The 23,778-nt window shown below is 47.9% G+C and overlaps 1 protein-coding gene across 6 annotated transcripts in view; it reads right to left on the bottom strand.

Annotated features, from left to right (window-relative positions):
* Positions 1-23,778, bottom strand: part of MORN1 (MORN repeat containing 1) — a 1,300,694-nt gene that overhangs the window by 747,236 nt on the left and 529,680 nt on the right. The gene's annotated exons all lie outside the window — the stretch shown is intronic.

Raw genomic sequence — 23,778 nt, forward strand, 5'->3', positions numbered from 1 at the left:
TATCCTCCCCTTCTCCCCACGGCCGCCGAATTTTTGCTGGACTACTGCCTACATGTGAGTGACGGCCTGGGAGCCCGCCAGAGCCCCTGCAGAACCGCTGCCTGGCCGGAGAGAAAATGCAACCTCCTCCCGGAGATCTCCAGGTAACTGCTCTCCTGGGCACACATTCTGCTGCTGATGATATACCTCTCTCTCTCTCTCCATCTCTCTGCATTTGTCTCTTTCCAGGTATCTCTCTCTCCCCATGTCTCTCTCTCTCTCTCTCTCTCTCTCTCCCCATGTATCTCTCTCTCTCTCTCCATTTGTCTTTATCTACAAGTGTCTCTCTCCAGGTGTCTCTCTCTCTCTCTCCCCAACTCTCTCTCCATTTTTGTTATAAGGTATAACACAGAGGGGGAGACATTTAGATATTTAGGGGTGCCAAACAGAAATAATATCTTGGCGCCACCGAACCTAAAAACATTCTGAAGCCACTGGTTGCACACATATATACAAGTGTCATATCAAATTATTCAGCACAGTCCTCTAGTGAATCCTAGTCGTATTGTGACTAAAATGCTTTTTTTTGGCAAAAAAAAAAGACATCCAACAGTAGCAGAGTTGCATGGGACCTGGGGACTCACTAACGTCAGGAGTTCTATTTAAGATAAGATGTTGCCCATAGCATATTCTACTTCTCTTTTATCTAGCACCTTCTAGAAAATATCTGGAATCTGATTGGTTGCTATGGGCAAAATCCCATCTTAAAAAGAACTCCCATCTTAGTAAATGTACCCCTAGATGTATGAGGAAACATCTGTATGTAACATTATACTGCATTCTCAGTACTATGGTGTATTCACTACAGCGCATAATCCGGTAGATTATACTGCATAAACTATCCCAATGCCTCTTGAGAGACAAATCTCTGCAGCAGTTATTCATTGTATGCCCCATAATAGTGCCCTAGTTCATTTTCTGAACCATCGTAGTACCCTAGTTAATTTTATGTCCCAGAGACATGTCCTGGTTTGTTTTAGGAACCATCGTTGTTCCATAGTTTACATAATGTCACATTGTAGGGCTGCCAGTACACTTTATGCCAAACAGTATCCCCAAATCACATTATGACATAAAGAGGTACATTACATTTACTAAAGCTTCTAAAACAGAGAATTGGTGATGTTGCCCATAACAACCAATCAGATGCTGTCTATCATCTTCTAAAAGGCAACAGAGAAATGATAGACAGCATCTGATTGGTTGCTATGGGCAACGTCACCAATTCTCTGTTTTAGAAGCTTTAGTAAATTTACCCCCCAGTGTCCCCAGTTCATATATAATGTCACATTACAGTGCCCCATGTTCATATTGTGCCACATTAGATGCCCTCCAGGCAGAGCCGACCCTAACCAATATGATGCCCTAGGCAAGATTTTGGCTGGTGCCCCCTAGCACCACCGCTGGTACCGCCTCTGACCTTGCACCTCTTTCCCAGCACCATCACCCATCACCCATAGCAGTCCTTATTTTGGTGTTTGTACCCCCTATATTTTAAATACCAACAGTTCGCACATTTGGCGCACAGCCCAAAAAGGGGTGTGTTTTTGCTGACAAGGGGCATGGCCACACAATAGTAACCCCAATTCCAATTATGCCACACAGTACTGCAACTTTATTCACATTTGATCATGCGATAGTGTCCATAATTCATATTACATCCCACAGTAGTATCACTTTACCTTATAAACATTACGCCTCACAGTAGAGCCCCTTATTCACATTACATCACACTGAATTGCTCCTTATTCACATTACACCACACCCTATTGCTCCTTATTCACATTAGACGACACAGTAGTGCCCTTTCTATATGCAACGCCACATAGTAGAGCACCTTATACACATAATGCCACACATTAGTAATGCATTTATACACATAATTCCACACAGTAATGCTCCTTACACATATGAGACACATTATTAATGTCCTTATAAACATAATGCGCCTTACACATTATGACAACCTTTATTAATGCCCTTTTACACATAATGTCCCTTACGCATATGCCGCACATTATTAATGCCCTTATAAACATGACACATAGTGCCCCTTACACATTTGCTGCACATTATTAGTGCCCCTATACACATAATGACACACACACAGTAGTACCCTGTTACACATATGCCGCACATTATTAATGCCCTTGTACACATAATGACACACATAGTGTATTGCCTAGCAATTGCCTAGTTTGCCTAAGCCTATGGCCGGCTCTGCCCCCAGGTCAAGTTATTCCATGTTACAGTGCCCCAGTTCATATTATGCCACACTATAGTGCCTCCATTTCATATTGTGCCACATTGAAGTGCCCCAGATCTTACAATGTAACATTATAGTGTCCGCCACATTACAATGACATCAGATTGATGCATTATAGTGCCTCCAGTTCATATTGTGCCACATTACAGTGCCCTCCAGTTCATATTATGCCACATTACAGTGCCCCCTTACCATTAACATCCACTGTACACTACTAAAAATTTAATGTTACACAATTCCGGCTGGGCAATGGATCAGACCCAATTGCTTAGGAGGCAAATCTAGGAAAGTGAAATGTAACTTTATAACCTGGGTCCAGGCCCCCTAAGCCTTTGGGCCCCATAGCAATGGCACCTTTTTCATCCACTATAGTTATGCCCATCGTATTTACTATATAACTTTAAAAGGGTCCCAGATCATGCACCAGAGTATCAACGTTGTCTGCAGTTATGTCCACTGTAATGGCTGGCCGCAGCCTGCGCAGTGGCTGGTCACACACCTTCAGCATGGGCCTTTACAACTGCAGTCCCCTGGTGCGACCTTCTTGCCCCAGTGTGACACCACTGCACACACCAATATTTCCAATTATACTGGCCACTTTGTGGTTAAACAATTACTTCCATGCCCTTTAATAAGCCAAGTGATTATTGGTCATTGTACATCTTGATAAATGTGGCTAAAAGCACTGACAGGTCCTGGAAGAGATCTTGCTGCTCATTATTAGAGCACATTATTGTCAGTATTATATTAATATGATGGTAAAAGCATTTATAGCAGCAATGTGGTGGAAGTGGTGTCAAAAACAAAGCGATTTTTATTTTTAATTAACAATTACAGCTTTTCGGGCAGGGTCGCTATATGTCTGCTGGGTGGGCACACTTGAGGGGTGAGGGGATCAACAGCTAAAGAAGGCAGATATTGCTGCATTCAAAAGGGGGCATGTCTGCATAGTGTCCTATGTGCCCATCAACTGTAGCCCCAGGACAGCATGACAGGGAAAAATTATGGGGCTCCTCCATTCAGAACCCACAGCTGGCCACATTTTACAGTAAGAGAAAGACTTTGTGATTCCACCTGACCTGTGCTATGCTCCTCCTCCCCCACTCTGTTCCTGTCTGAGCACTTCTGCCCTTGCCCTGCTCCCTTTACTTCACACTGTATATCTGCCTGTCTCCCCCAGTCACCAGTGTGTATGTCTCCCCCCGCCAGTCACTAGTGTGTATGTCTCCCCCCCAGTCACTAGTATGTATGTTTCCATGTCTCCCTCCACCCCCTCAGTCACCAGTGTGTATGTCTTCATGTCCCACTCCACCTCCCCAGTCACCAGTGTGTATGTCCCCATGTACCCCCTCCACCCCCCAGTCACCAGTGTGTATGTCTCCATGTCCCACTCCGCCTCCCCAGTTACCAATGTGTATGTCTCCATATCCCACTCCACCTCCCCAGTCACCAGTGTGTATGTCTCCATGTACCCCCTCCACCTCCCCAGTCACCAGTGTGTATGTCTCCAAGTCCCACTCCACCTCCCCGGTCACCAGTGTATATGTCTCCAAGTCCCACTCCACCTCCCCAGTCACCAGTGTGTATGTCTCCATGTCCCACTCCACCTCCCCAGTCACCGGTGTATATGTCTCCATGTCCCACTCCACCTCCCCAGTCACCAATGTATATGCCTCCATGTCCCACTCCGCCTCCCCAGTCACCAGTGTGTATGTCTTCATGTCCCACTCCACCTCCACAGTCACCAGTGTGTATGTCTCCATGTCCCATTCCGCCTCCCCACTCACCAGTGTGTATGTCTCCATGTCCCACTCCACTTCCCCAGTCACCAGTGTGTATGTCTCCATGTACCCCCTCCACCTCCCCAGTCACTAGTGTGTATGTCTCCATGTCCCCCTCCACCTCCCCAGTCACCATTGTGTATGTTTCCATGTCCCACTCCGCCTCCCCAGTCACCAGTGTATATGTCTCCATGTCCCACTCCACCTCCCCAGTCACCAGTGTATATGTCTCCAAGTCCCACTCCACCTCCCCAGTCACCAGTGTATATGTCTCCATGTCCCACTCCACCTCCCCAGTCACCGGTGTATATGTCTCCATGTCCCACTCCACCTCCCCAGTCACCAATGTATATGCCTCCATGTCCCACTCCGCCTCCCCAGTCACCAGTGTGTATGTCTTCATGTCCCACTCCACCTCCACAGTCACCAGTGTGTATGTCTCCATGTCCCATTCCGCCTCCCCACTCACCAGTGTGTATGTCTCCATGTCCCACTCCACTTCCCCAGTCACCAGTGTGTATGTCTCCATGTACCCCCTCCACCTCCCCAGTCACTAGTGTGTATGTCTCCATGTCCCCCTCCACCTCCCCAGTCACCATTGCGTATGTTTCCATGTCCCACTCCGCCTCCCCAGTGTATGTCTCCATGTCCCCCTCCACCTCCACAGTCACCAGTGTGTATGTCTCCATGTCCCATTCCGCCTTCCCAGTCACTAGTGTGTATGTCCATGTTCCACTCCACCTCCTCAGTCACCAGTGTATGTCTCCATGTCGGGCCCTCCACCTCCCCAGTCACTAGTGTGTATGTCTCCATGTCCCACTCCACCTCCTCAGTCACCAGTGTGTATGTCTTCATGTCCCCCTCCACCTCCTCAGTCACTAGTGTGTATGTCTCCATGTCCCCCTCCACCACCCCAGGCACCATTGTGTATGTTTCCATGTCCCACTCAGCCTCCCCAGTCACTAGTGTATGTCTCCATGTCCCCCTCCACCTCCACAGTCACCAGTGTGTATGTCTCCATGTCCCATTCCGCCTTGCCAGTCACTAGTGTGTATGTCCATGTTCCACTCCACCTCCTCTGTCACCAGTGTATGTCCCAATGTCCCCCTGCACCTCCCCAGGCACTAGTGTGCATGTCTCCATGTCCCCACTCCACCTCCTCAGTCACCATTGTGTATGTTTCCATGTCCCACTCCGCCTCCCCAGTCACCAGTGTGTATGTCTCCATGTCCCCACTCCACCTCCCCAGTCACCAGTGTGTATGTCTCCATGTCCCCACTCCACCTCCCCAGTCACGAGTCTATATGTCTCCATATCCCCGTCCACCTCCCCAGTCCCCAGTGTATATGTCTCCATGTCCCACACCACCTCCCCAGCCACGAATATGTGTGTTTCCATGTCCCAGTCCGCCTCCCCAGTCACCAGTGTGTATGTCTCCATGTCCCCCTCCACCTTCCCAGTCACCAGTGTGTATGTCTCCATGTACCCCCTCCACCTCCCCAGTCACCAGTGTGTATGTCTCCAAGTCCCACTCCACCTCCCCAGTCACTAGTGTGTATGTCTCCATGTACCCCCTCCACCTCCCCAGTCACCAATGTATATGTCTCCATGTCCCCCCTCCACCTCCCCAGTCACGAGTGTATATGTCTCCATGTCCCCCTCCACCTCCCCAGTCCCCAGTGTGTATGTCTCCATGTCCCCCTGCACCTCCCCAGTCCCCAGTGTATGTCTCCATGTCCCCCTCCACCTCCCCAGCCACCAGTGTGTGAGTTTCCATGTCCCAGTCCGCCTCCCCAGTCACCAGTGTGTATGTCTCCATGCCCCCCCCTCGACATCCCCAGTCACCAGTGTATATGTCTCCATGTCCCCCTCCACCTCCCCAGTCCCCAGTGTGTATGTCTCCATGCCCCCCTCCACCTCCCCAGTCACCAGTGTATATGTCTCCATGTCCCCCTCCACCTCCCCAGTCACCAGTGTGTATGTCTCCTGTCCCACTCTGCCTTTTCCAGGCACTAGTGTGTATGTTTCCATGTCCCCCTTCACCCTCCCAGTCACCAGTGTGCCCTCCACCCCCACCCCAGTCACTAGTGTGTACTGTATGTCTCCATGATCTCCCAAGCCCCAGTGTGTCTCTGTATCATCTTTGTATGTGTCTCATCTTTTTTTCCTCCATCATTTGATTGCCTGTGTCTATCATTATGCCTCTTATTTTATCTGTCGATTCCTAATTCTACCACTTATCCCCACCACCCACCTGTCCCTCACAAACTATTTTTTCCTCTTGTGCAGATCAGCGCACCACTAGAGCACAACTTGTACTGCCGCCTGGGGTTAATGGTTTGAGTATCTACTGCTGGTCTTCAGGGATTTTCATGCACAGCTGTCTCTAGAGTTTATAGAGAATGGAGCACAAATCAAAAAGCATCCAGTGAGCAGTAGTTCTTTGGGCAAAAACATTGTGTTAATGAAAGAGGACAGAAGTAAGTGGCCAGACTGGTTCAAGGTGACAGTTGGTTACATCAGTGCTATGCAGAATAACGTCTCTTAAAACACAGCATGGTGAAGCTTAGTAAGGGGATGCAGTTGATTTGCCAGCAGTCGGGATCTCGGCGGTCAGGATACTGACGCCAGAATGAAGACTGCTGACAATAACGACAGCCGGAATCCCAGCTCAACAGGGATATTCCCACTCATGGGTGCCCACAACACCCATAGAGTGGGAATGGAACCTGGCGAGCACAGCGAGCCTGAAGGGGACTCTTTGCGCTCGCCCACTGATGGAATACTGATGTCCGGGATGCCCTTGACGGTATACTGACAGCCGGCATCCTGACCGTCAGTAAATCATACTGAACCCTTACTAAGAACATCTCGACTGCCGGAGAGGGGAACTGAAAACTTCCACCTACAGTAATCCCTGCAAGGCCCCCCACAGCGCATCAGCCTAGTGCTGATGCGCTGTCTCTTCCCAGACCAGCTCACTAGGCATGCGCAACATCTCACAAGCATCGTGAGATCTCACTTGCAGTAAAGAGCTGTCCCTACTGCAGTGAATTGGTAACTACACCTGCAGCTGTCCAAAAAAATGGGTGCAGGTGTCGGAACGGTCACTGCTACTAACCATTCATACATTGCCCTGCATATCAAGGTGCTGTCTTAAAGATAGCAGCGCCCCTGTCATTTGCCGGTAATTACTGCGCTCATAAATGGGGGAGAATCGGTATTAGTGCACCATTTCTCTCCCATAACAAAACATCTACCTCCAAACCGGGTTCCACTCCTATAAGCTAAGAAGAGTAAACTGAGGATACAGTGGCTACAGGCTAACAAAGCTAGACAACTGAATATTTATTTATGACAAGCAGAATTTGTCATAAACATAAATCCATGAATACTTTCTGCCTTATGTGAATAGTTCAGGCTGGCATAATAGTGTGGGGAAAGCTTTCTTGGCACATAATACTGTAGGTGGTTTAACACAAAATAAGCATTGTCTACCCAAGTACTGCAGCTGACCATGTGTATCCCTTTATGCCCACAGTTTAATGGCTACTGCTAGCAAGATACCACACAGTGGGGCAGATGTATTAACCTGAAGAAGGCTTAAGGAAGTGATAAACCAGTGATAAGTGCAAGGTGATAAACACACCAGCCAATGAGCGCCAATATGTAAATTAACAGTTAGGAGCTGATTGGCTGGTGCGTTTATCACCTTGCACTTCTGCCCCATTGTCACAAATCACGTAATCTTAAACTGGCTCCACATGACAATGGGGCCGATTCAGACCTGATTGCTGCTGTGCGTTTTCACACAGCGGGCGATCAGGTCTGAACTGCGCATGCGTATGCACCGCAATGCGCAGGCGCGTCGGTCCACAGCGCCGGAGAGCGCTGGGCAGCGACGGGATTGTACGAAAAATCCCATCGCACCGGTGAACGCAAGGAGATTGACAGGAAGAGGGCGTTTGTGGGTGGCAAATGACCGGTTTTGAGGAGTGTCTGGAAAAACACAGGAGGGCCCTGGCGTTTGGAGGGAGGATTCCCGTCGTCGGCTCTGGCCCCAATCACTGCAGCGGCTGAGTAAGTCCTGGGCTGTGCAGAGACTGCACAAACTTCTGTTTGTGCAGCTCTCCTGCACATGCGATCGCACACCTGCACAGCGATTTCCTCACTCCCCAGTAGGCAGCGACTACCTGATCGCAGGGATGCAAAAAACACACCTTAGGGGCGGGCTCAGGTCTGAATTAGCCCCAATGACTCCAATGACAATGTACACAAATGAAATTAGTGTACTCCAAATTACACCGTAGTCACCACATTTCATCCCAATAGCATTCGGGATGTGGTGGAACAGGAGAGCCGCACCATGAATATGCAGCTACAAATCTTCTGTGTGATGCTATCATGTCAACATTGACCATGATCTCTGGATTGTTTCCAGTACCTTGCTGAATCCATACTAGAGAGGTGTACCTTATAATACACTGATTGCATATCATACTTGTCAACAATTTTTACCTCCCTTTGGGAGACCCTGTAAGGGAGACCGAGGGGGCACGTGCAGGAGACAGCAATTCCTCCCACTATGCAATGTCATGGTTCGTGGCATGAAACAGCAGAGGGATGGACCATTGCTAACAGGGTCATCAGCAATTCCAACATGTTTCATCCCTGTATTTAAATTAGGACTTGCTGACAACCCCCCCCCCTCCCCCCCCCAAGTATCTCTAGCGCCTTATTTGGCCTTTGGCTCGGGGCAGCCAGCTGGTTGACTTTGGGAAAGTGCTGCCTTTTAGTTCTCTACAAACCAGGTGGGTGTTGCCGGACTCTATGATTTGGGGGTATCTACAATTCAAACATTTTGTTCAAAGTAAAGATATACGATTGGCCTGCAGCAGACTGCTGACTTCTTTTAAGAGTGTATGACTGACACCCGTGCACCCATCACATTTTCTTTCAACCTGCTATACATTACTGATTGAAAATGCTTACTCTGAACCTCCTAAGTTTCTAGGTGACTGGGAACATGACTTGTAGATCTTTTTTAATCTTCCAGATAAGCATAACATTTCTGTCAACTCCTTTGCCAGTTCTGTTAGTTGCTCACTTATAGAGACTCAATATAAGGTAGTTTCCCATTGGTATAGGTGTCCCCAAATTTTAGCTAAAATGTTTCCCGTGGTGACTGACAAGTGCAACTCTGCAGCAGGCTTAATACTACATATTTGGTGGGACTATCTAGCTCTATGCCCTTTCTGGGAGAATGTTATCACTCTCTCTGCATCAGCCTTGGCTATTGCAGTCCCCTTGGACGCTTTATTTTGGCTCTTAAACCTGTACCCTGACACCCTAGAACTTTACAACAAATTTCAGCTCAAGTTTCCTAATAGTGCTGCAAAGGTGGTCATTCCAGTCTATTGGAAGTCCATGGTTCCACCCTATCTGAAAGAATGGTATTCCAGGATAGATCTATATATGGATACTGGGGGTCATTCCGAGTTGATCGCTCGCTAGCAGTTTTTAACAGTCGTGCAAATGCTAAGCCGCCTCCCTCTGGGAGTGTATTTTAGCTTAGCAGAAGTGCGAACGAAAGGATCGCAGAGCGGCTACAAAAATAATTTGTGCAGTTTCAGAGTAGCTCCAGATCTACTCCTAGCTTGCGATCACTTCAGACTGTTCAACTCCTGTTTTGATGTCACAAACATGCCCTGCGTTCTCCCAACCACGCCTGCGTTTTTCTTGCCACGCCTGCGTTTTTTCGAACACTCCCTGAAAACGGTCAGTTGACAACCAGAAACGCCCTCTTCCTGTCAATCACTCTGCGGCCAGCTCTGCGACTGAAAAGCTTCGCTAGACCTTGTGTAAAACTGCATCGGACATTGTGAAAGTACGCTGCGCGTGCGCATTGCGCCGCATGCGCAGAAGTGCCGGTTTTCTGCTTCATCGCTGCGCAGTGAACATTTTCAGTTAGCGATCAACTCGGAATGACCCCCATAGAGTCTCGGAGTAAAGAAACATCAGGAATTTTGTTCCACCTTGTGCTCTTGACTTGAGTTTAAATCATCCGAGTTTATGGAGCAGAATTGGTTTGAGATCTTGCACTTTTGGTACAGTATGTTGCTTCCCTTCCCTCCTGTCCTTTTTTCCTTTCCCCCTCTTCTCCTTTGGTTTCACCCTGTGTCTGTCCGTGGTTTCTGGAGTTTTTTTCTTCTTTTTCTCTTTCTTTTTTTCATTTTATTGTTACAGGCTATACTGGCTATTTAGTTGTGCTTCATTGTACTGATCTTTGTACAGTACCTGTTGTATGTACTTATGCTGGAAAGCACTTTACTAATTGTGTATTTTTGTCTGTTGTTTGCTCTTTGTTTTAAAATCAATAAACATACTGTATATTGAAAAAAAAATGGGATAGGATATATTATCCATCCAAGACCCCCATAGTTATGGCGTGTGAACTAATTGTCCTGATTTTAAAACAGACAAAATGCATCAAGATTGTTGGACCTCTCTCCTATCTAAACTACTTGGTTTACCCCACAATAAGGATTCAGATAAGCCTTATACTTTTTCTCTTTATGTAGGAGCTTTTTATATATATATATATATATATATATATATATATATATATATAAATATAAATATATATATATATATATATATATATATACACGGATGTAGCCATGTTCATCTTTGCTGCGATGCTGCATGCTTCATCGTGGCGTGCTGCATGGTGTGCTGGGCTGCAACCATTTGCAGCCGATCTCTCCATTCATTCCTAATTGAATTAATGGAGTGATCGCCAGCTACTAATAGTCACACTCCAATGTGCCATGCAGCATGCCACATCGCATCAAAGATGAACATGGCTACATTTGTAAACATATATAACATTTTGGGGGGATTGTATATTAAACTGTATGGAACATACTATACCATATGGATTTTTTTTTTTAATCTCTTTTTACATATGGAGATGTGCTGAAGTAACCTATTGAGACTACTTATAAGACAGGATAATTATTATTCTGGTACACAGATTTAGTGTTTTTCTGGATTGGTGTGTGGAAATCAGTAATTATTGGATTTGGAACAGAAATCACCCCTACATAATTTTGTGTGCTAACTTTAAAATGAGTGGATATCATGGAACCATGGGAATCGTATAAGGCATCTAGTGTGATTCAGAATCTTCACCTTGGCTGCTCATTACATTTCAGGATTCTGACAGTCTTATTGATAAAGGCTATGGAAATCAAACCTTTGGTACACAGGTATAAGTCACTGGTGGCAGAATGTGTAAACACATGTAAGGAAATTACTATATTGTGATTTCATTTAATTCTACAAGGGTATTCCTCCTTTTTCATGCACGTAAATACTTTTTATCCACTAATATTATACTATGTATATTATATTATATTATTTTATTGTAATTAATTGCAGAAGTCTGAGGAATATAAGAAGGAGGAAGCCAGAGTCATCATCTCAGATAAGCCAATTATTATCTGGTACGTGTACCTCTTGAAAGGGTGGATGACACTGTGGTTTTGATATTGTTAATGAACATACTACACTATAAGGTACTATCTCTCACTTTGTTTACCATACTGGGGGCACAGCTGCCACCTGTACAGAAAGGAGTGTTGGACAAATTGAATTATTGGACTTTCCTGTTAATTAGAAGGTGGAGTGTGAACAAAATGGCTGATTAGTGTAGCTTGAAACGTTAAAAAAAGTAACATAGGAGATATCATAGAAATCTGCTTACTTTCCACTCCTGATCTGGCCTACTGCTCCCATACACTAGGCATGGGAAACTAAATTCATCAAGCCTGACTGCAGGAAATTTCGCCATCTTCAGATGGAGTTTGTTTCTGCACCCCCAATCCTTCCTATGGGAAGTAGATCTGGGATTGTGAAGGGGATCTGATCGGATCCTTCTGCCCCTGTTCAGCTCCTTCCGTTAGAATGTGTGCATGCATGAACCCAAGTTCATGAATGCACAGTAGTCAGACTCGGCAGTGCTAAGTTTCAGGAATCAGTGTCTGAGTCTGCACCGAACCAATTTTCAACTGCCCTTGCAATTTTGTATCCAACGCTGCTACTCGTAGCTAGTTGGATAATTAATTATCGGAAGCCATCTGCCCCCGATAAATAAAATGATGAAAAAGTAACAAAGAATAATAAAATAAGATTTTACTTACCGATAAATCTATTTCTCGTAGTCCGTAGTGGATGCTGGGGACTCCGTCAGGACCATGGGGATTAGCGGCTCCGCAGGAGACAGGGCACAAAAATAAAGCTTTAGGATCAGGTGGTGTGCACTGGCTCCTCCCCCTATGACCCTCCTCCAAGCCTCAGTTAGGATACTGTGCCCGGACGAGCGTACACAATAAGGAAGGATTTTGAATCCCGGGTAAGACTCATACCAGCCACACCAATCACACCGTACAACTTGTGATCTGAACCCAGTTAACAGTATGACAAACGTAGGAGCCCCTGAACAGACAGCTCACAACAATAACAACCCGATTTTTTTGTAACAATAACTATGTACAAGTATTGCAGACAATCCGCACTTGGGATGGGCGCCCAGCATCCACTACGGACTACGAGAAATAGATTTATCGGTAAGTAAAATCTTATTTTCTCTGACGTCCTAGTGGATGCTGGGGACTCCGTCAGGACCATGGGGATTATACCAAAGCTCCCAAACGGGCGGGAGAGTGCGGATGACTCTGCAGCACCGAATGAGAGAACTCCAGGTCCTCTTTAGCCAGGGTATCAAATTTGTAGAATTTTACAAACGTGTTCTCCCCCGACCACGTAGCTGCTCGGCAGAGTTGTAATGCCGAGACCCCTCGGGCAGCCGCCCAGGATGAGCCCACCTTCCTTGTGGAATGGGCCTTGACAGATTTAGGCTGTGGCAGGCCTGCCACAGAATGTGCAAGTTGAAATGTACTACAAATCCAACGAGCAATCGTCTGCTTAGAAGCAAGAGCACCCAGTTTATTGGGTGCATACAGGATAACAGCAAGTCAGTTTTCCTGACTCCAGCCGTCCTGGAAACCTATATTTTCAGGGCCCTGACAACATCTAGCAACTTGGAGTCCTCCAAGTCCCTAGTAGCCGCAGGTACCACAATAAGCTGGTTCAGGTGAAACGCTGACACCACCTTAGGAAGAAACTGGGGACGAGTCCGCAGCTCTGCCCTGTCCGAATGGACAATCAGATATGGCTTTTGTGAGACAAAGCCGTCAATTCTGACACTCGCCTGGCCGAGGCCAGGGCCAACAGCATGGTCACTTTTCATGTGAGATATTTCAAATCCACAGATTTGAGCGGTTTAAAATGTGATTTGAGGAATCCCAGAACTACGTTGAGATCCCACAGTGCCACTGGAGGCACAAAAAGGGGGTTGTATATGCAATACTCCCTTGACAAACTTCTGGACTTCAGGAACTGAAGCCAATTCTTTCTGGAAGAAAATTGACAGGGCCGAAATTTGAACCTTAATGGACCCCAATTTGAGGCCCATAGACACTCCTGTTTGCAGGAAATGCAGGAATCGACCGAGTTGAAATTTCTTCGTGGGGCCTTCCTGGCCTCACACCACGCAACATATTTTCGCCACATGTGGTGATAATGTTGTGCGGTCACCTCCTTCCTGGCTTTGACCAGGGTAGGAATGACCTCTTCCGGAATGCCTTTTTCCCTTAGGATCTGGCGTTCCACCGCCATGCCGTCAAACGCAGCCACGGTAAGTCTTGGAACAGACCTGGTACTTGCTGAAGCAAGTCCCTTCTTAGCGGCAGAGGCCCTGAGTCCTCTGTGAGCATTTCTTGAGGTTCCGGGTGCCACGTCCTTCTTGGCCAATCCGGAGCCACGAGTATAGTTCTTACTCCTCTACGTCTTATAATTCTCAGTACCTTGGGTATGAGAACCAGAGGAGGGAACACATACACCGACTGGTACACCCACGGTGTTACCAGAACGTCCACAGCTATTGCTTGAGGGTCTCTTGACCTGGCGCAATACCTGTCCAGTTTTTTGTTCAGGCGGGACGCCATCATGTCCACCTTCGGTCTTTCCCAACGGTTCACAATCATGTGGAATACTTCCCGATGAAGTCCCCACTCTCCCGGGTGGAGGTCGTGCCTGCTGAGGAAGTCTGCTTCCCAGTTGTCCACTCCCGGAATGAACACTGCTGACAGTGCTATCACATGATTTTTCGCCCAGCGAAGAATCCTTGCAGTTTCTGCCATTGCCCTCCTGCTTCTTGTGCCGCCCTGTCTGTTTACGTGGGCGACTGCCGTGATGTTGTCCCACTGGATCAATACCGGCTGACCTTGAAGCAGAGGTCTTGCTAAGCTTAGAACATTGTAAATTGCCCTTAGCTCCAGTATATTTATGTGGAGAGAAGTCTCCAGACTTGATCACACTCCCTGGAAATTTTTTCCCTGTGTGACTGCTCCCCAGCCTCTCAGGCTGGCATCCGTGGTCACCAGGACCCAGTCCTGAATGCCGAATCTGCGGCCCTTTAGTAGATGAGCACTCTGCAGCCACCGCAGAAGAAACACCCTTGTCCTTGGAGACAGGGTTATCCGCTGATGCATCTGAAGATGCGATCCGGACCATTTTTCCAGCAGATCCCACTGAAAAGTTCTTGCGTGAAATCTGCCGAATGGAATCGCTTCGTAAGAAGCCACCATTTTTCCCAGGACCCTTGTGCAATGATGCACTGACACTTTTCCTGGTTTTAGGAGGTTCCTGACTAGCTCGGATAACTCCCTGGCTTTCTTCTCCGGGAGAAACACCTTCTTCTGGACTGAGTCCAGAATCATCCCTAGGAACAGCAGACGTGTCGCCGGAAACAGCTGCGGTTTTGGAATATTTAGAATCCACCAACTACTTGAGATAATGCTACTCCGACCTCCACTGTTCTCTGGACCTTGCCCTTATCAGGAGATTGTCCATTTTCTTTGAAGAAGAATCATCATTTCGGCCATTACCTTGGTAAGGACCCGGGGTGCCGTGGACAATCCAACCGGCAGCATCTGAAACTGATAGTGACGGTTCTGTACCACGAACCTGAGGTACCCTTGGTGAGAAGGGCAAATTGGGACATGGAGGTAAGCATCCCTGATGTCCCGGGACACCATATAGTCCCCTTCTTCCTGGTTCGCTATCACTGCTCTGAGTGACTCCATCTTGATTTGAACCTTTGTATGTAAGTGTTCAAATATTTCAGATTTAGAATAGGTCTCACCGAGCCGTCTGGCTTCAGTACCACAATATAGTGTGGAATAATACCCCTTTCCTTGTTGTAGGAGGGGTACTTTGATTATCACCTGCTGGGAATACAGCTTGTGAATTGTTTCCACTACTGCCTCCCTGTCGGAGGGAGACGTTGGTAAAGCAGACTTCAGGAACCTGCGAGGGGGAGACGTCTCGAATTTCCAATCTGTACCCCTGGGATACTACTTGTAGGATCCAGGGGTCCACTTGCGAGTGAGCCCACTGCGTGCTGAAACTCTTGAGACGACCCCCCCACCGCACCTGAGTCCGCTTGTACGGCCCCAGCGTCATGCTGAGGACTTGGCAGAAGCGGTGGAGGGCTTCTGTTCCTGGGAATGGGCTGCCTGCTGCAGTCTTCTTCCCTTTCCTCTATCCCATGGCAGATATGACTGGCCTTTTGCCCGCTTGCCCTTATGGGGACGAAAGGACTGAGGCTGAAAAGACGTTGTCTTTTTCTCCTTTATACGGCAATACTTCCATGTGCCTTTTGGAATCTGCATCACCTGACCACTGTCGTGTCCATAAACAACTTCTGGCAGATATGGACATCGCACTTACTCTTGATGCCAGAGTGCAAATATCCCTCTGTGCATCTCGCATATATAGAAATGCATCCTTTAAATGCTCTATAGTCAATAAAATACTGTCCCTGTCAAGGGTATCAATATTTTCAGTCAGGGAATCCGACCAAGCCACCCCAGCGCTGCACATCCAGGCTGAGGCGATCGCTGGTCGCAGTATAACACCAGTATGTGTGTGTATACTTTTTAGGATATTTTCCAGCCTCCTATCAGCTGGCTCCTTGAGGGCGGCCCTATCTGGAGACGGTACCGCCACTTGTTTTGATAAGCGTGTGAGCGCCTTATCCACCCTAAGGGGTGTTTCCCAACGCGCCCTAACTTCTGGCGGAAAAGGGTATACCGCCAATAATTTTCTATCGGGGGAAACCCACGCATCATCACACACTTCATTTAATTTATCTGATTCAGGAAAAACTACAGGTAGTTTTTTCACACTCCACATAATACCCTTTTTTGTGGTACTTGTAGTATCAGAAATATGTAACACCTCCTTCATTGCCCTTAACAAGTAACGTGTGGCCCTAAAGGAAAATACGTTTGTTTCTTCACCGTCGACACTGGAGTCAGTGTCCGTGTCAGTGTCTGTGTCGACCGACTGAGGTAAAAGGACGTTTTAACGCCCCTGACGGTGTTTGAGACGCCTGGACAGGTACTAATTGGTTTGCCGGCCGTCTCATGTCGTCAACCGACCTTGCAGCGTGTTGACATTATCACGTAATTCCTTAAATAAGCCATCCATTCCGGTGTCGACTCCCTAGAGAGTGACATCACCATTACAGGCAATTGCTCCGCCTCCTCACCAAATCGTCCTCATACATGTCGACACACACGTACCGACACACAGCACACACACAGGGAATGCTCTGATAGAGGACAGGACCCCACTAGCCCTTTGGAGAGACAGAGGGAGAGTTTGCCAGCACACACCAAAACGCTATAATTATACAGGGACAACCTTTATATAAGTGTTTTTCCCTTATAGCATCTTAATATATATAATCATATCGCCAAATAAGTGCCCCCCCTCTCTGTTTTAACCCTGTTTCTGTAGTGCAGTGCAGGGGAGAGCCTGGGAGCCTTCCCACCAGCATTTCTGTGAGGGAAAATGGCGCTGTGTGCTGAGGAGAATAGGCCCCGCCCCCTTTTCGGCGGGCTTCTTCTCCCGTTTTTCTGAGACCTGGCAGGGGTTAAATACATCCATATAGCCCCAGGGGCTATATGTGATGTATTTTTTAGCCAGAACAAGGTATTCTCATTGCTGCCCAGGGCGCCCCCTGCAGCGCCCTGCACCCTCCGTGACCGCTGGTGTGAAGTGTGTGACAACAATGGCGCACAGCTGCAGTGCTGTGCGCTACCTCATGAAGACTGAAAAGTCTTCTGCTGCCGGTTTCTGGACCTCTTCACTTTTCGGCATCTGCAAGGGGGTCGGCGGTGCGGCTCCGGGACCGGACTCCATGGCTGGGCCTGTGTTCGATCCCTCTGGAGCTAATGGTGTCCAGTAGCCTAAGAAGCCAATCCATCCTGCACGCAGGTGAGTTCACTTCTTCTCCCCTAAGTCCCTCGTTGCAGTGAGCCTGTTGCCAGCAGGACTCACTGTAAAATAAAAAACCTAAAAACTTTTTCTAAGCAGCTCTTTAGGAGAGCCACCTAGATTGCACCCTGCTCGGACGGGCACAAAAACCTAACTGAGGCTTGGAGGAGGGTCATAGGGGGAGGAGCCAGTGCACACCACCTGATCCTAAAGCTTTATTTTTGTGCCCTGTCTCCTGCGGAGCCGCTAATCCCCATGGTCCTGACGGAGTCCCCAGCATCCACTAGGACGTCAGAGAAATATACATTTTTATTTTGTAATTCTTTATAATGATCACACAGAAAATAAGAATTTACTTACCGATAATTCTATTTCTCGGAGTCCGTAGTGGATGCTGGGGTTCCTGAAAGGACCATGGGGAATAGCGGCTCCGCAGGAGACAGGGCACAAAAAGTAAAGCTTTCCGATCAGGTGGTGTGCACTGGCTCCTCCCCCTATGACCCTCCTCCAAGCCTCAGTTAGGTACTGTGCCCGGACGAGCGTACACAATAAGGGAGGAATTTTGAATCCCGGGTAAGACTCATACCAGCCACACCAATCACACCGTACAACTTGTGATCAAACCCAGTTAACAGTATGATAACAGAGGAGCCTCTGAAAGATGGCTTCCTAAACAATAACCCGAATTAGTTAACAATAACTATGTACAATTATTGCAGATAATCCGCACTTGGGATGGGCGCCCAGCATCCACTACGGACTCCGAGAAATAGAATTATCGGTAAGTAAATTCTTATTTTCTCTATCGTCCTAGTGGATGCTGGGGTTCCTGAAAGGACCATGGGGATTATACCAAAGCTCCCAAACGGGCGGGAGAGTGCGGATGACTCTGCAGCACCGAATGAGAGAACTCCAGGTCCTCCTTAGCCAGAGTATCAAATTTGTAAAATTTTACAAACGTGTTCTCCCCTGACCACGTAGCTGCTCGGCAAAGTTGTAATGCCGAGACCCCTCGGGCAGCCGCCCAAGATGAGCCCACCTTCCTTGTGGAGTGGGCCTTTACAGATTTAGGCTGTGGCAGGCCTGCCACAGAATGTGCAAGTTGGATTGTGCTACAGATCCAACGAGCAATCGTCTGCTTAGACGCAGGAGCACCCATCTTGTTGGGTGCATACAATATAAACAACGAGTCAGATTTTCTGACTCCAGCTGTCCTTGCAATATATATTTTTAATGCTCTGACAACGTCCAGTAACTTGGAGTCCTCCAAGTCACTTGTAGCCGCAGGCACTACAATAGGCTGGTTCAGATGAAATGCTGACACCACCTTAGGGAGAAAATGCGGACGAGTCCGCAGTTCTGCCCTGTCCGAATGGAAAATCAGATATGGGCTTTTGTAAGATAAAGCTGCCAGTTCTGACACTCTCCTGGCCGAAGCCAGGGCTAGTAACATGGTCACTTTCCATGTGAGATATTTTAAATCCACCTTTTTTAGTGGTTCAAACCAATGAGATTTTAGAAATTCCAAAACCACATTGAGATCCCACGGTGCCACTGGAGGCACCACAGGAGGCTGTATATGCAGCACTCCCTTAACAAAAGTCTGGACTTCAGGAACTGAAGCCAATTCTTTTTTAAAGAAAATTGACAGGGCCGAAATTTGAACCTTAATAGATCCCAATTTGAGACCCATAGACAATCCTGATTGCAGGAAATGTAGGAATCGACCCAGTTGAAATTCCTCCGTCGGAGCACTCCGATCCTCGCACCACGCAACATATCTTCGCCAAATGCGGTGATAGTGTTGCACGGTTACTTCCTTCCTTGCTTTAATCAAAGTAGGAATGACTTCTTCCGGCATGCCTTTTTCCTTTAGGATCCGGCGTTCAACCGCCATGCCGTCAAACGCAGCCGCGGTAAGTCTTGAAACAGACAGGGACCCTGCTGAAGCAAGTCCCTCCTTAGAGGTAGAGGCCACGGATCTTCCGTGATCATCTCTTGAAGTTCCGGGTACCAAGTCCTTCTTGGCCAATCCGGAACCACTAGTATCGTTCTTACGCCTCTTTGCCGTATAATTCTCAATACTTTTGGTATGAGAGGCAGAGGAGGAAACACATACACCGACTGGTACACCCAAGGCGTTACCAGCGCGTCCACAGCTATTGCCTGCGGATCTCTTGACCTGGCGCAATACCTGTCCAGTTTTTCGTTGAGGCGAGACGCCATCATGTCCACCATTGGTCTTTCCCAACGGGTTACCAGCATGTGGAAGACTTCCGGATGAAGTCCCCACTCTCCCGGGTGAAGGTCGTGTCTGCTGAGGAAGTCTGCTTCCCAGTTGTCCACTCCCGGGATGAACACTGCTGACAGTGCTATCACATGATTCTCTGCCCAGCGAAGAATCCTTGCAGCTTCTGCCATTGCACTCCTGCTTCTTGTGCCGCCCTGTCTGTTTACATGGGCGACTGCCGTGATGTTGTCCGACTGGATCAACACCGGTTTTCCTTGAAGCAGAGGTTCTGCCTGGCTTAGAGCATTGTAGATTGCTCTTAGTTCCAGAATGTTTATGTGAAGAGACGTTTCCTGGCTCGTCCACACTCCCTGGAAGTTTCTTCCTTGTGTGACTGCTCCCCAGCCTCTCAGGCTGGCGTCCGTGGTCACCAGGATCCAATCCTGTATGCCGAATCTGCGGCCCTCCAATAGATGAGCACTCTGCAACCACCACAGAAGAGATACCCTTGTCCTTGGAGACAGGGTTATCCGCTGGTGCATCTGAAGATGCGACCCTGACCATTTGTCCAACAGATCCCTCTGGAAAATTCGTGCATGGAATCTGCCGAATGGAATTGCTTCGTAAGAAGCCACCATTTTTCCCAGGACTCTTGTGCATTGATGTACAGACACCTTTCCTGGTTTTAGGAGGTTCCTGACAAGCTCGGATAACTCCTTGGCTTTTTCCTCCGGGAGAAAAACCTTTTTCTGAACCGTGTCCAGAATCATCCCTAGGAACAACAGACGAGTTGTCGGCATTAACTGGGATTTTGGAATATTCAGAATCCAGCCGTGCTGTTTTAGCACTTCTTGAGACAGTGCTAATCCCCTCTCTAGCTGTTCTCTGGACCTTGCCCTTATTAGGAGATCGTCCAAGTATGGGATAATTAATACGCCTTTTCTTCGAAGAAGAATCATCATCTCGGCCATTACCTTTGTAAAGACCCGAGGTGCCGTGGACAATCCGAACGGCAGCGTCTGAAACTGATAGTGACAGTTTTGTACAACGAACCTGAGGTACCCCTGGTGTGAGGGGTAAATTGGAACGTGGAGGTACGCATCCTTGATGTCCAAGGACACCATAAAGTCCCCTTCTTCCAGGTTCGCTATCACTGCTCTGAGTGACTCCATTTTGAACTTGAACTTCTTTATGTACAGGTTCAAGGACTTCAGATTTAGAATAGGTCTTACCGAGCCGTCCGGCTTCGGTACCACAAATAGAGTGGAATAATACCCCTTTCCCTGTTGTAGAAGAGGTACCTTGACTATCACCTGCTGAGAGTACAGCTTGTGAATGGCTTCCAAAACCGTCTCCCTTTCGGAGGGGGACGTTGGTAAAGCAGACTTCAGGAAACGGCGAGGCGGATCTGTCTCTAGTTCCAACCTGTACCCCTGAGATATTATCTGCAGGATCCAGGGATCTACCTGCGAGTGAGCCCACTGCGCGCTGAAATTCTTGAGACGACCGCCCCCGAGTCCGCTTGAGAAGCCCCAGCGTCATGCTGAGGCTTTTGTAGAAGCGGGGGAGGGCTTCTGTTCCTGGGAAGGAGCTGCCTGTTGGTGTCTCTTCCCCCTTCCTCTGCCTCGTGGCAGATATGAATATCCCTTTGCTCTCTTGTTTTTAAAGGAACGAAAGGGCTGCGGTTGAAAAGTCGGTGTCTTTTTCTGTTGGGGAGTAGCTTGAGGTAAAAAGGTGGATTTCCCGGCTGTAGCCGTGGCCACCAAATCTGATAGACCGACTCCAAATAACTCCTCCCCTTTATACGGCAAAACTTCCATATGCCGTTTTGAGTCCGCATCGCCTGACCACTGTCGCGTCCATAAACTTCTTCTGGCCGAAATGGACATAGCACTTACCCGTGATGCCAGTGTGCAGATATCCCTCTGTGCATCACGCATATAAAGAAATGCATCCTTTATTTGCTCTAAAGACAGTAAAACATTGTCCCTATCCAGGGTATCAATATTTTCAATCAGGGACTCTGACCAAGCTACTCCAGCACTGCACATCCAGGCTGTCGCTATAGCTGGTCGTAGTATAACACCTGTATGTGTGTATATACTTTTTTGGATATTTTCCATCCTCCTATCTGCTGGATCTTTAAGTGCGGCCGTCTCAGGAGAGGGTAACGCCACTTGTTTAGATAAGCGTGTGAGCGCCTTGTCCACCCTAGGAGGTGTTTCCCAGCGCGCCCTAACCTCTGACGGGAAAGGGTATAAAGCTAATAACTTCTTTGAAATTAGCATCTTTTTATCGGGGGCAACCCACGCTTCATCACATACATCATTTAGTTCTTCTGATTCAGGAAAAACTATAGGTAGTTTTTTCACACCCCACATAATACCCTGTTTAGTGGTACCTGTAGTATCAGCTAAATGTAACGCCTCCTTCATTGCCAAAATCATATAACGTGTGGCCCTACTGGAAAATACGGTTGATTCGTCACCGTCGCCACTGGAATCAGTGCCTGTGTCTGGGTCTGTGTCGACCGACTGAGGCAAAGGGCGTTTTACAGCCCCTGACGGTGTTTGAGGCGCCTGGACAGGCACTAACTGATTGTCCGGCCGTCTCATGTCGTCAAACGACTGCTTTAGCGTGTTGACACTATCCCGTAATTCCATAAATAAAGGCATCCATTCTGGTGTCGACCCCCTAGGAGGTGACATCCCCATATTTGGCAATTGCTCCGCCTCCACACCAATATCGTCCTCATACATGTCGACACACACGTACCGACACACAGCAGACACACAGGGAATGCTCTTAACGAAGACAGGACCCCACTAGCCCTTTGGGGAGACAGAGGGAGAGTTTGCCAGCACACACCTAAAGCGCTATATATGACAGGGATAGCCTTATAATAAGTGCTCCCTGTATAGCTGCTTTTATAATATAATTTTTGCCACTATTTTGCCCCCCCCTCTCTTGTTTTACCCTGTTTCTGTAGTGCAGTGCAGGGGAGAGACCTGGGAGCCGTCCTGACCAGCGGAGCTGTGTAAGGAAAATGGCGCTGTGTGCTGAGGAGATAGGCCCCGCCCCTTTTCCAGCGGGCTCGTCTCCCGCTCTTTAGTGTATTCTGGCAGGGGTTAAATATCTCCATATAGCCCCCGGAGGCTATATGTGAGGTATTTTTTAGCCAAATAGGTTTTCATTTGCCTCCCAGGGCGCTCCCCTCCCAGCGCCCTGCACCCTCAGTGACTGCCGTGTGAAGTGTGCTGAGAGGAAAATGGCGCACAGCTGCAGTGCTGTGCGCTACCTTTAGAAGACTGAGGAGTCTTCTGCCGCCGATTCTGGACCTCTTCATGTTTCAGCATCTGCAAGGGGGCCGGCGGCGAGGCTCCGGTGACCATCCAGGCTGTACCTGTGATCGTCCCTCTGGAGCTGATGTCCAGTAGCCAAGAAGCCAATCCATCCTGCACGCAGGTGAGTTCACTTCTTCTCCCCTAAGTCCCTCGTTGCAGTGATCCTGTTGCCAGCAGGACTCACTGTAAAATAAAAAACCTAAGCTAAACTTTCTCTAAGCAGCTCTTTAGGAGAGCCACCTAGATTGCACCCTTCTCGGCCGGGCACAAAAATCTAACTGAGGCTTGGAGGAGGGTCATAGGGGGAGGAGCCAGTGCACACCACCTGATCGGAAAGCTTTACTTTTTGTGCCCTGTCTCCTGCGGAGCCGCTATTCCCCATGGTCCTTTCAGGAACCCCAGCATCCACTAGGACGATAGAGAAAAATATATAATTTAAAGTAAACATTAGCCCAAGACCTAAAGCAAGTCCAGAGTGTCAACTTATCTCAAGGTCTAAAAACATTCTTAATATGATTTGCTCTTCCATAGCAGTATAAGAGGCAGTCCCTGGACATTCTCATGATAACACTGATTCAGATTAGAGGATTTGGAATGAGCAACCCTCAGGGAAAAAATATTTAATACATTTCAGTGTACTTGATTAGGTTCAACTGACCCCTTCAGTGTACATTTATTTGTATGCTAAACAGAAACACTCAACTAAAA

The sequence above is a fragment of the Pseudophryne corroboree genome, chromosome 10 (assembly GCF_028390025.1).
Source record: "Pseudophryne corroboree isolate aPseCor3 chromosome 10, aPseCor3.hap2, whole genome shotgun sequence".
NCBI lineage: Eukaryota > Metazoa > Chordata > Amphibia > Anura > Myobatrachidae > Pseudophryne > Pseudophryne corroboree.